An 11,231-nucleotide genomic window follows, 5' to 3' on the forward strand; every position below is an offset into this window, starting at 1 on the left:
CGAAAGTATAGTACCCCTAGAGTTGGTTGAGCCGCACGGAACCATCGAGTTGGTATCGGCTTTCGGGGAGAAGGTGCAGGCCAAACTTGCTATTGTCCCCCTCACGATAGACCGCGACTCGGGCATTTTCGCCGACATTCAAGAGGCAGTACCGGTGGTATGCGCCCTGACCGACAAACTTGTGTCGAGGACAGATTGCTTACTCTCGGAGGAAGCCTGGGAGTCTCTTAGGGCCGAATGTGATATGAAAGGCGTTGTAGCAGCGAGTAAGGTGGAAGCCACAGACCAGATGAAAGTCGACCTGACAGAACTGGTGCCAGGCGCGCAGGGAGAGGAAACCTATGGGGTCGTTATCGCACAGGAAGTAAAGGCGGTAACCAGTCAGGAAACAAAAGGCGGTGCTCGAGATACTGAAGACACGGCTCTTAGTACAACCGGAGAAAGCAGCGCGTATGCAGTTTTCCAGAAGGATCAAAAGAGTGACCCCACATTGACAGGAGCTTGGAAACAAGGTATAGAAGGGAGAGGAGGCATGGCAGAGATAGATGGCTTGCTCTATCATAAGGAAAACTAGCTTGGACAAAAAGTAATGCAGCTTGTGCTCCCGAAATCCCGGCGTCCAGAAGTCCTAAAATTAGCACATGAAGCTAGCTGGGGGGGACACCTAGGAGTCCGAAAAACGCAAGCTCGAATTAAGTACAGTTTTTATTGGCCAGGTTTGGAAAGCGACGTACGCGAGTACTGCAACAGCTGCCACGGATGTCAAACGAGGTCTGAGCGCCGGCAGAAAGACAATGTACCCATAGAACCCTTAACGAGGCCGCGGTACCCGTTCGAGCAGGTTAACGTGGATTTAATCGGGCCACTGGAGCCGCCCTCAGCGAGAGGTCACAGGTATGCGCTTTGCATCATCGACTTGTGCACGCGCTGGCCTGAAGTGGTGTGTTTGCGCTCCCTCAGTACTAAAGCTACCTGTGACGCCCTCCTGACGGTATTCAGCAGAACAGGGATTCCTGAAATAGTGGCCTCCGATTGTGGCACTAACTTCACAGCTGAACTAACCAAGGAGTTTTTGAAGAGGTTGGGGTGTTCCCCGAGGTTTTCTACGCCAGGGCACCCAGAGAGTAACGGGGCGGTAGAGCGGTGAAATCGAACTTTCAAAAACATGCTTTACCATGTCATCCAAGAGGAAGGAAGAGAATGGGACAAGTTCGTTCCATTCCTTTTGTGGGCTTACCGAGAAGTGCCACACGATACGACGGGAGTTGCGCCATTCCAGATGTTGTACGGGCGAGAACCAACTGGCCCATTATCGGTTCTAAAGCGTAGTTGGGCAGGGCGGATGTGCGTACCAGCAACACTGGGGCCGTCTCCATCAGAGTATATGCGACAACTGAAGACGCGCCTAGAGCACGTAGCAGAGACCGCAGAGTTAATAAGCTCGAAGCAGCAGAACGCATACGCAACCCAATTCAATCGACGGGCAAAGGAGAAGTCTTTTGAGGTAGGCGACAGCGTGCTGCTTTTTGACGACCAGCGCCCTGGAAAAATGTTCCCTCAGTGGAAAGGGCCTGGAAGTGTAGTGGAAAAGTACCGCGAGCATTCGTACTTCGTGGATATGCCGGGAGGAGGCCGAAAACTGGTACACGCCAGCAAACTACGACCTTACCAGAGGCGCGTAATGACGATCGGGGTGATATTTGATGATGATCGCGCGTTCGGTGAAGTGGAATGCGTACCCAGGTCAAGGGTAACACTTCCTACGACTACGATCTTCCCCGAGGGGATGACTGCTCACCTAGAAGTAGAAGGAGGTGCCCTAATTCGCAAGGTGTTTGAGGGGTATCAAGGACTGTTCGATGACAGACCCGGGATAGCTAACGTGGGGGAGCATAAGATCATCTTAGAAGAGGGATTTAACCCTAGACCAGGTAACCATTACCGCATACCTGCCAGCTTGAAAGGAGAAGTGGGGAAGCAAGTTGACGAACTGCTTCAATTGGGCCTGATTTTCCCCTGTGAAAGCCCGCACGCTCACCCTGTTGTTTGTGTCCCCAAGAAGGACGGAACCATACGAATGTGTGTGGACTTTCGGAAACTTAATGCGGGGACAGTGGCTGATGCCTATCCTATGGCCCTGCAGCAAGAACTTATAATGAGCGTAGGAAGGGCGCACTATATCACCCTCCTCGACCTTAGGAGAGGATACTGGCAGGTACCGCTGGCCCGATCCGCCCAGCTGCTCACCGCTTTCGTCTGCCACCGGGGGCAGTTTGCTTGGAAAGTCATGCCATTCGGGCTGAAAAATGCAGCTCAAACATTTCAGCGAGTGATAAACGCACTATTACTACCGCACTCTGCCTACGCGTGCGCGTACCTAGACGATATCGCTGTTTTTAGTGATACGCTGACGGACCACGCATGCCATTTGCGCGCCGTCTTTGGAGCACTGCAAAAAGCCAACTTAAAGGTTAAGCTAGAAAAGCGCCAAGTGGCGAGAGGATCCATACGTTATCTGGGTCACGTGGTTGGTTCAGGAATCCACGCACCCGATCCCGACAAGTTGTCGGCGATTAAGGGACTGAAGGCGCCAAAAACGAAAAAGGAGCTTCGTAGCGTGCTCGGGTTGTGCGGCTACTACCGCGGCTATGTACCTAATTACGCCGAGGTCGCAGCGCCGTTGACGGAACTGACAGGGAAAAAGATACCGAACACAATCCCATGGTCTGCGAGAGCCGAAAGAGCGTTCCAAAATCTCAAGACGGCGCTCTGTGAAGCCGTTGCCCTCGGGACACCTGATACGTGTAAGCCATTTCGGCTGTACACGGATGCCTCAGCTTTAGCAGCAGGAGCCTGTCTCGCTCAACGCGCGGAGGATGGCTCCGAGCGACCGATCGCATTCGCGAGCCATCGATTCTCTCCAGCCCAGGCGCGATGGTCGACTATAGAAAGGGAAGCATTTGCCGTGATTTGGGGGCTGGGGAAATTTGACCTCTGGCTGTTCGGAGCCCAGATTACGGTGGTGTCTGATCATAACCCCCTCTCTTTTCTCACCCGGACCACCCCTCAGGGCGCAAAGTTGACACGCTGGGCACTTGCCCTGCAAAGATATAATGTGGTGGTGGAACACCGGAAGGGAAGCGCTCACGGCAACGCCGACGCACTGTCCAGGTTACCAAACGAAAACTGGGAGACAGACAGTGGTGATTGCGCCGGGATGCAGGGAGGGGAGGAAACCTCTAATGCTGACAAGGCTCAGTGAGGTGTGACGTGGGGGACACCGTGAAACTGTGTGGGACACGTGACGGACATGCTGCATGCCCTACGATGCCAGTGTTTGACGTCGACAAGCGTGCAACCGAATTTTCTGGTGTTTCGCTTTACTGCATGCACTTGAGTTCTCTGTGCTGTTCGCGAGCAGTACGGGTACGTGCGTGAAAGTGTGAGCTGAACGCCGCGCACGAACTTGGACTTCGAACAAGTATCATGCATTTGTGTGTGTGCATACTACATGTGTTTCTCACCCAGCAAGGTTTTGTTGGAGTGCATGTGTGAAGTTGTAACAGTGGTTACATTCTAGAGCTACGTTCACCACCCTCAGGGGAGTTTCGTGACGTACGCCGATACCTTTTGTTGGTTGTAATTTTAAAGGTGTCATTTGGGCCCCTTGTAAAATCTTGGGAGGGGCGTGTAAGGTATCGCTAGGCACCCCCGGATTAGCGGCTATGTACTCAGTACCTCGTGGTAGGTTTGCTTGTAGCATGAATTTGTGCTAGCTGCATGCAGACGAGTAGGCGCCGCGAATCACCGGATAAAGCAGGGAATGCCATTAGAGTGACGAGTGTCACCGGGCGGCTGACAGGCGATCGAGCCCCAAGAGGGGAAAGTTAAGCTGCTTTGTGCATACCTGCAGTATGCTTTTCATATGAGCCGACACGACCCCGCCGTCGCGGTTGAAACGTCCGTTCATAGACACGCCGCGTCCAGACAGAAAGGTGACGTTCGGCGCCGGGGGAAGAGTGATGGGGAACGTGGAACAAAGGGGAAGACGTCCGCTGGAGGACCGGTTGACCGGGCGTCTTTTCGGCGCGCCGCCGCTAAGCCGGAGGTCACGAACTTTACAAGTTCTAGGAAGAGCGGGGGCGAGAGACGGCGGCGGTCCGCAAACGACCCTGCTCATTTGCTTTGATGATCTTGACGCGAGAACGCGGCAAGGTGTGCAGTGGAATGTGGACAGCATGTGACATTTTGTGTTTCGTGTTTTTCTTTCTTTCGTTGTGGGGAAAGGGTTTCACTCACACTGCTGAAGTTGCACGTGGCCACGAACCAATCATGTTGAAGTTCGTGGCGATTGGACGCAACTGAAATGTGGGCTCGACACGGAGGGCTTAAAACCAAGCCCGAGAGACCAGTCTGATGTTCTGAGCTATGGCTTGATGTGTACATCTTCGCCTAGGCCGAGCTAGCCAGATCCATGTATATTTTGCCTAACCTTGCTGTAAATATTGTAAAGTTTTGTATATAAACTTCAGTTAATCTCTTTGTAACTCTGAAGTGTCGTTATCCATATTTCGTCGTCTCTGATCACCGTCTTGGACGGGGCGCACCTGTGGTGCAATTTGCCACGTCTTCAAGTCACCGAAAAGAACCTAATTTCGAGAAGAACAACGAAAATTCACTAGGGTAAACGAAAGAAGTCTGTCCATTGACACTGACAAAGCAGAAGCGCTCAAAGAGATAGTTGCGTAGGAGGGCTACGAGTGAGACTTCGACGCCAGAGAGTAGAAGCTTTTCAAGAAGTAGTGAGTGAGTAACAACGTCGAAAGCTTTGCTCATATCACAGTACACAGTGTCAACCTGACCTCTCTGAAGGACTGCTGCCGAGGCATATGTCATAAACGTGACTAAGTTGGTAGAAGTAGAGCGACCCGATATGAAGCCATGTTGATTCGGTACTATGATATGTTTGAGATGGAAGGAAAGTACGTTGTGCAAAGCTAATTCGAAAAGCTTAGAGGTTGCACATAGAAGAGAAATCGGACGAAAATTGGAAACATCAGATTTGTTTCCAGACTTGAAGGCAGGAAACACGCGTGCCATTTTCCACGCGCGAGGAAAGGCAGCATTTTTTAAACAGTTAATAAATACGGCAGTCAGTACTGGTACAAAGATATAACTGAAGCCTTTTATTATGGCGGCTGGAATGCCATCAGGCCCAGGAGACAAAGGTGGTCTCGGACACTTAAGACTCTCAGTTATCAACTCCTCGTCATAGAGAAAAAAATTAGATAGGGCACCAGATGGGAGGCAAACGGAATCACAATCTCGATATTTGTAAACGGAGGAAAAATGTTGGGCAAAACTGCCGGCAACATCCCGAATTTCCGAACCCTGAGAGTCAACTAAGCTGATACTTCAATCTGATTTAATGGAACGCTTGCGAACGTAATGCCAGGACTGACTAGGACGATTTGAGGCACTCCTCTCTAAAGACTCAAGATAGGAGTCGTAGTACCGCTTGAATCAACGTTTGCAAAGAGAACGCACGCGGCGAAACTCATCTGTCCAATTGTGAAACCCAGGGCGTTTCGCTTTACGATGGGCCCGTTCCTTGAGTTTTAACGCCTTTATTAGTTCCCTTGAGAACCAGGAAGGGAACTTCCTACGCGTAGGAATAGCAAAGGTATGTACCGACGCATACCATCAAGAACTATTTCTGTAAAGCGACTGACTTGTCCGTCTGAATCATTAATGTCGATTAAAAGGGACCAGTCGACGGAAGAGAAGAAATTGAAAAGACCGACATAATCACCACGTGCGTACACGAAACGGGGCGAATTCCTCACCCGATCTGAATTAGTAGAAGGTGAAGCAGAGACAGCAGTAGTAACTAGAAGTGGAGGGTGAAATTTGTCACAGCGAGTCAGCGGTATGTCTGAACTCCGGACTCGAACACATAATAATAATAATAATAAAAATAATAATAATAATAATAATAATAATAATAATAATAATAATAATAATAATAATAATAATAATAATAATAATAATAATAATAATAATAATAATAATAATAATAATAGTAATAATAATAATAATAATAATAATAATAAACTGGTTCAGAGGAAAGGAAAGACGCGATATCTGTCACAATTGTTCTGTGTACACCTGAACCGCGATTTGCTGGGACGTGGTCTTTAGTCGGAGTAGGTTTGGTTTTGGTTGGTGGGGTTTAACGTCCCAAAGCAACTCAGGTTATGAGAGACGCCGTAATTGAGGACTCTGGAAATTTCGACCACCTGGGGTTCTTTAACGTGCACTGTCATCGCACAGCACACGGGCACCTTGCTTTTCGCCTCCATCGAAAAGGGTGTGGGTAGCTTTCCTATCGCTTTGAAGCCAAATCCCCAGTATGCGACACTTCTTTGATGACAGTGCCATTTAGTGGGACTTCAATTGGGCCCAGTGAAGTTCAGACATGGCTGCGTATACGGATGATTTCGGATAAAGCGTGTCACCAGGAATAAGAAAGGGAGGAAGACACCATACATCCAGTGCGTGCACTGATCATCACTCGCGTATGGTCTCCCGTACCTGTCTCTCCTTAGCGCGGAAAAAGAACGGGCCGACGTCATTATTCGAACAGCGTACAAACAGGCGCTTGGTCTCCCACTATCTGCCAGGACGAACAAACTCCTTACTCTAGGCCTAATCAACACCTTTCCCGAAATTCAAAAAGCCACCCTCAGCTCACAGAAAGAACGCCTCTTCACTTCCCGTGCGGGCAGATACTGCAGCACATAGGCTGCCCGGCGGACGTCACCAAGATAAACGACACCATGGACACCTCAAGGACAATACATGACCGCTTACACGTGGCCCTCCTCCCCACCCGCAATCCAGACACGCGGTGCCCGTCATCACCAACGCCACGCACCAGGAACTTAACAGCATCAGTATCCAGCATTTCAACCCAGCAATCGCAGAACGGGCGACAATCGCCTTAGCCATCGCTCACGTGGACTCTACACACCGGAACACTACAACTGTTACCGACTCACAAGAAGACTGCCACCTTTTCCTCGCCGGCCGCATTTCGTCTTGCATTGCACACCTTTTACCATCAGCAATAGCAACAAGCAAGCCCCCTAAACACCGAATCGCCTGGGCTCCAAGGCACGTGGGACTTGAAGGAAACGAAGTCGCAGACAAGTTAGCTCGAGGATACACCAACCGCGCGACCGGGTCTCTCTCATTCTCCCCCCTAACTCCCACGTATGGCGAAAGGCTCACTACACTGCGACGGCAGCGTAGTAGCTTCCCTCCACTACACTGTCTATTTAACGCCGAGGAGGCTAGCGACTGGTGCCGCCTCCAGACCAACACGTACATCAACCTACATTACCTACACCTCATGTTCCCGACCGAGTATTTAGGCTCGTCCACTCGTCCGTCCGTCCGTCCGTCCGTCCATCCATCCATCCATCCGTTCATCCATCCATCCATCCATCCATCCATCCATCCATCCATCCATCCATCCATCCATCCATCCATCCATCCATCCATCCATCCATCCATCCATCCATCCATCCATCCATCCATCCATCCATCCATCCATCCATCCATCCATCCATCCGTCCATCCATCCATCCGTCCGTCCGTCCGTCCGTCCGTCCGTCCGTCCGTCCGTCCGTCCGTCCGTACATCCATCCATCCATCCATCCATCCATCCATCCATCCATCCATCCATCCATCCATCCATCCATCCATCCATCCATCCATCCATCCATCCATCCATCCATCCATCCATCCATCCATCGATCCATCCATCCATCCATCCATCCGTCCGTCCGTCCGTCCGTCCGTCCGTCCGTCCGTCCGTCCGTCCGTACATCCATCCATCCATCCATCCATCCATCCATCCATCCATCCATCCATCCATCCATCCATCCATCCATCCATCCATCCATCCATCCATCCATCCATCCATCCATCCACCCACCCACCCATCCATCCATCCATCCATCCATCCATCCATCCATCCATCCATCCATCCATCCATCCATCCATCCATCCATCCATCCATCCATCCATCCATCCATCCATCCATCCATCCATCCGTCCGTCCGTCCGTCCGTCCGTCCGTCCGTCCGTCCGTCCGTCCATCCATCCATCCATCCATCCATCCATCCATCCATCCATCCATCCATCCATCCATCCATCCATCCATCCATGGCAGTCGGGATACTCCTCAGTCGCTTGCAGACGACCTAGTGAGGAACTACTCTAGACTTGGTGTGTTCAAACTTCGTCGATCGTGGTGGAAATCTTAGGGTTCACAACATTTGTGCCCTCACAAACTACTTCAGTGATCACCGCACAGTGTTTGCATTACCTAAAAAGTTTCTCTTGGAAGAAGGCAGCAGAGCAGGTAACAACGCAAAGCATAAGAAGCACACACAGGCACACAGGGACAACGCGTTGTCCTTGTGTGCGCGTGTGCTTATGATTTGTGTTGTTACCTGCTCTGCTGCCTTCTTCCAAGAGATGTGTGCTCAGCGTTCGACTCTATTATTAAGAAGTGTGGTGTTCGTGATGAGGGTGAAAACGTTGAAGATGAAGAATATAGTGCTGATGTGATGATTGTAGCGTTTGAAGAAAATTGTGAAAACGTGTGTTCAAGACTTGATGTCAAAATTATGAATAAATATCAAGCGTACACATAGTCATGGTTCAAATCATGCTGTAATCTCAAATGCCGTAATCACTAACAAACACATTAAGTAACGCTCTTGCACTTAAATGTATATGGTACGGCTAATTTTTTCTTGGTAATCTGAGCCAATTCCGCCTAAGTAAAATCGGCCCCTTTCGGCAGGACATGTAGCAACAAGCAGTCAAGAAGGGCATGCCTATGTTAATTTAGCGGAAAAGGTTCCGCGGTGAATCTGCAATCGGTTAGAGTACACAATAACGTTTTATCTCTAGTCAGACACCCTTCCAGGAACTTCTGAATGTTTTCTGGACACTGGGCCTACGGGAGAGTGGTAGCGGTCCCTTCATTGAAATAAAAGACACAAGCGGAGCAACTGCCGAAAGACCACTATAAAGCTAACTTCGCCTGCGCATGAGCACCACCACCACATCTTTCAAAGAGGACGCATCCTTGAAACAACGAGGAAAACATCGCGCAAAGCTGCCGCTATACATACGTTCAAGGGAACAACGGAGAAAGACGCCACACAAAACCAAAGGCACGATATGAAGCGTTGTGCTGTTCAAGTAAATTAAAAAGAGCGAAGTTGGTACCTGTAAAGCTGGCACGGGTGTATGGATCATGTAGCGTATTTTCTGGGAGTGTGGGTTTCTTCCGTGTCATACGCGACGTTTAGTGGGCTGGCAATAAGCCTACACGATAACGCTACTAACTACAGACCTATTTTCTGCCGGAACAGAGGTAGAAAACAGTCACATGCCTTACAAAGAATGCAATAAGGAAAGAAGACACTTTGATACCCTTTAGCATGAGAAATCTTCATCCATAATATAGCGCAGAAAACTTCTTACGGGGCTTCTTTATCTGCACGAAAAGTGTTTTCAGAGAGAAAAAGGTTGCGCTCGTTGTTTACAGCCAATTTTGTTCTGCATTTTTTAATTTTTCAGTGACGTCACGCCGAAAGCTAAGACTCCTGCTACTTTGCAACGCTCTGCGATTTGTAGTAACGCATAAGGTTGATGAGGCATAGCAATCGGCAATAGTTTAGTCCGATTATAAGAGCGCCGTAAAAAGGAGCCTATGAGTCCTAAGCTGGACTTGGAAATATTTCATAAATATCCTTGTCAGGGACCGACGGGCACTACGATTTAGCGTGGGAAGTCGGGGAAAGTATGTGGCTATAAGCCTAGCTCCTCTTCGCAGTCTGGTATCATGAGTCGACGCAGGTGGTGCGCAGACAGAAGGGCGCCGCGAGGCGCGTGGCGCGTTACCAGCTGAATGACAGGCAATGAGCCTCCAAATAGGGAGACATAAAAGGTACTGTGCACACCCTTAGTCGCAGGTGAGACGTCCATTCACGCCAGCACCTGATGGAATGTGGTGACGAGCCCTTAACAAAAGCGGTACGGCCTAGCGACAGGCGAGTGGTGCAGGGCCACTGAGTCCTCTTTTCTTTTTCTCTTCTTTTGCACCACTAAGCCGGAGTCGCGAATGTGGCAAGTCACTACAGGTGAGGGGTGAGAGACGGCAGCTGCTGGCCAGGAGGCAACATTGCTCATTAACTCCAATGTTGCAACGGCCAGGTGCGCTGTATAATGTAGAAAGGACGTGACGCTATGAGTTTGGCGTTCCTTTTTTCATTCAGTGAGAGACGGTTTAGTCCTATTAAAGTTGAAGTGGGAGCTGCACGTCACACCGAACCAATCAGGTTGATGTTTGTTGTTTGGTTTGGTTTGTGGGGTTTAACGTCCCAAAGCAACTCACGCTATGAGAGACGCCGTAGCTGAAGACTCCGGAAATTTCGACCACCCGGGGTTCTTTAACATGCGCTGACATCGCACAGCACACGGCGCCTTGCTTTACGCCTCCATGGAAAAGCTGCCGCTGAGGCCGGGATTCGATCCCGCGTCCTTGGGAACAGTAGTCGAGCGCCGTAACCACTGAGCCACCCCGGTGGGGTGTTGCTTTTTGTGATTGGACGTTAGGTAAATTAATGCTGGACTTCAGGGAGATAATACCGAGCCCGGGGGCCCAGTCCGGCTTTCTGGGCTAGGTTTAGATGCCCTGCATCTTCGGTTTTGCCGAGGTGGAAATATTTCCCAGTTAGCCAGTTCCATCTTGCATCTTTGTTGTAAATGTTGTTGTAAATACTGTGTGTATAAATATTTAATTATTCTCCTCGTAAACTCCTGTACTGAAGTTTTCGCTACATACCGTCTCCGACGGGGCGCCTCTGGTGCAAGGAACCTCCGCTGAACCATGTATACCGTCTCTGACGGCGCACCCCTGGTGCACAGAGCAAAAAGAACCAACAACATAACATTACTGGCGCAGTCGACAGGATTGCCTCTACTGGCCAAGTAGGAGACAAGGAAGGCAGCGGAGGTAGGAGTGAAGACTACAGCACGTCAATGAATCGACTACCTGGATGGACCAGGTGCAGGCAGCAAGAAGCAGCTGCAAAGGAAACCAGGAGATGTAGCAGCAAGGACCAGAAGAACGGACCAGGGACGCG

Source organism: Amblyomma maculatum, chromosome 1 (genome assembly GCF_055883805.1).
Source record: "Amblyomma maculatum isolate TAMU_Amacu chromosome 1, ASM5588380v1, whole genome shotgun sequence".
Taxonomy (NCBI): Eukaryota; Metazoa; Arthropoda; class Arachnida; order Ixodida; family Ixodidae; genus Amblyomma; species Amblyomma maculatum.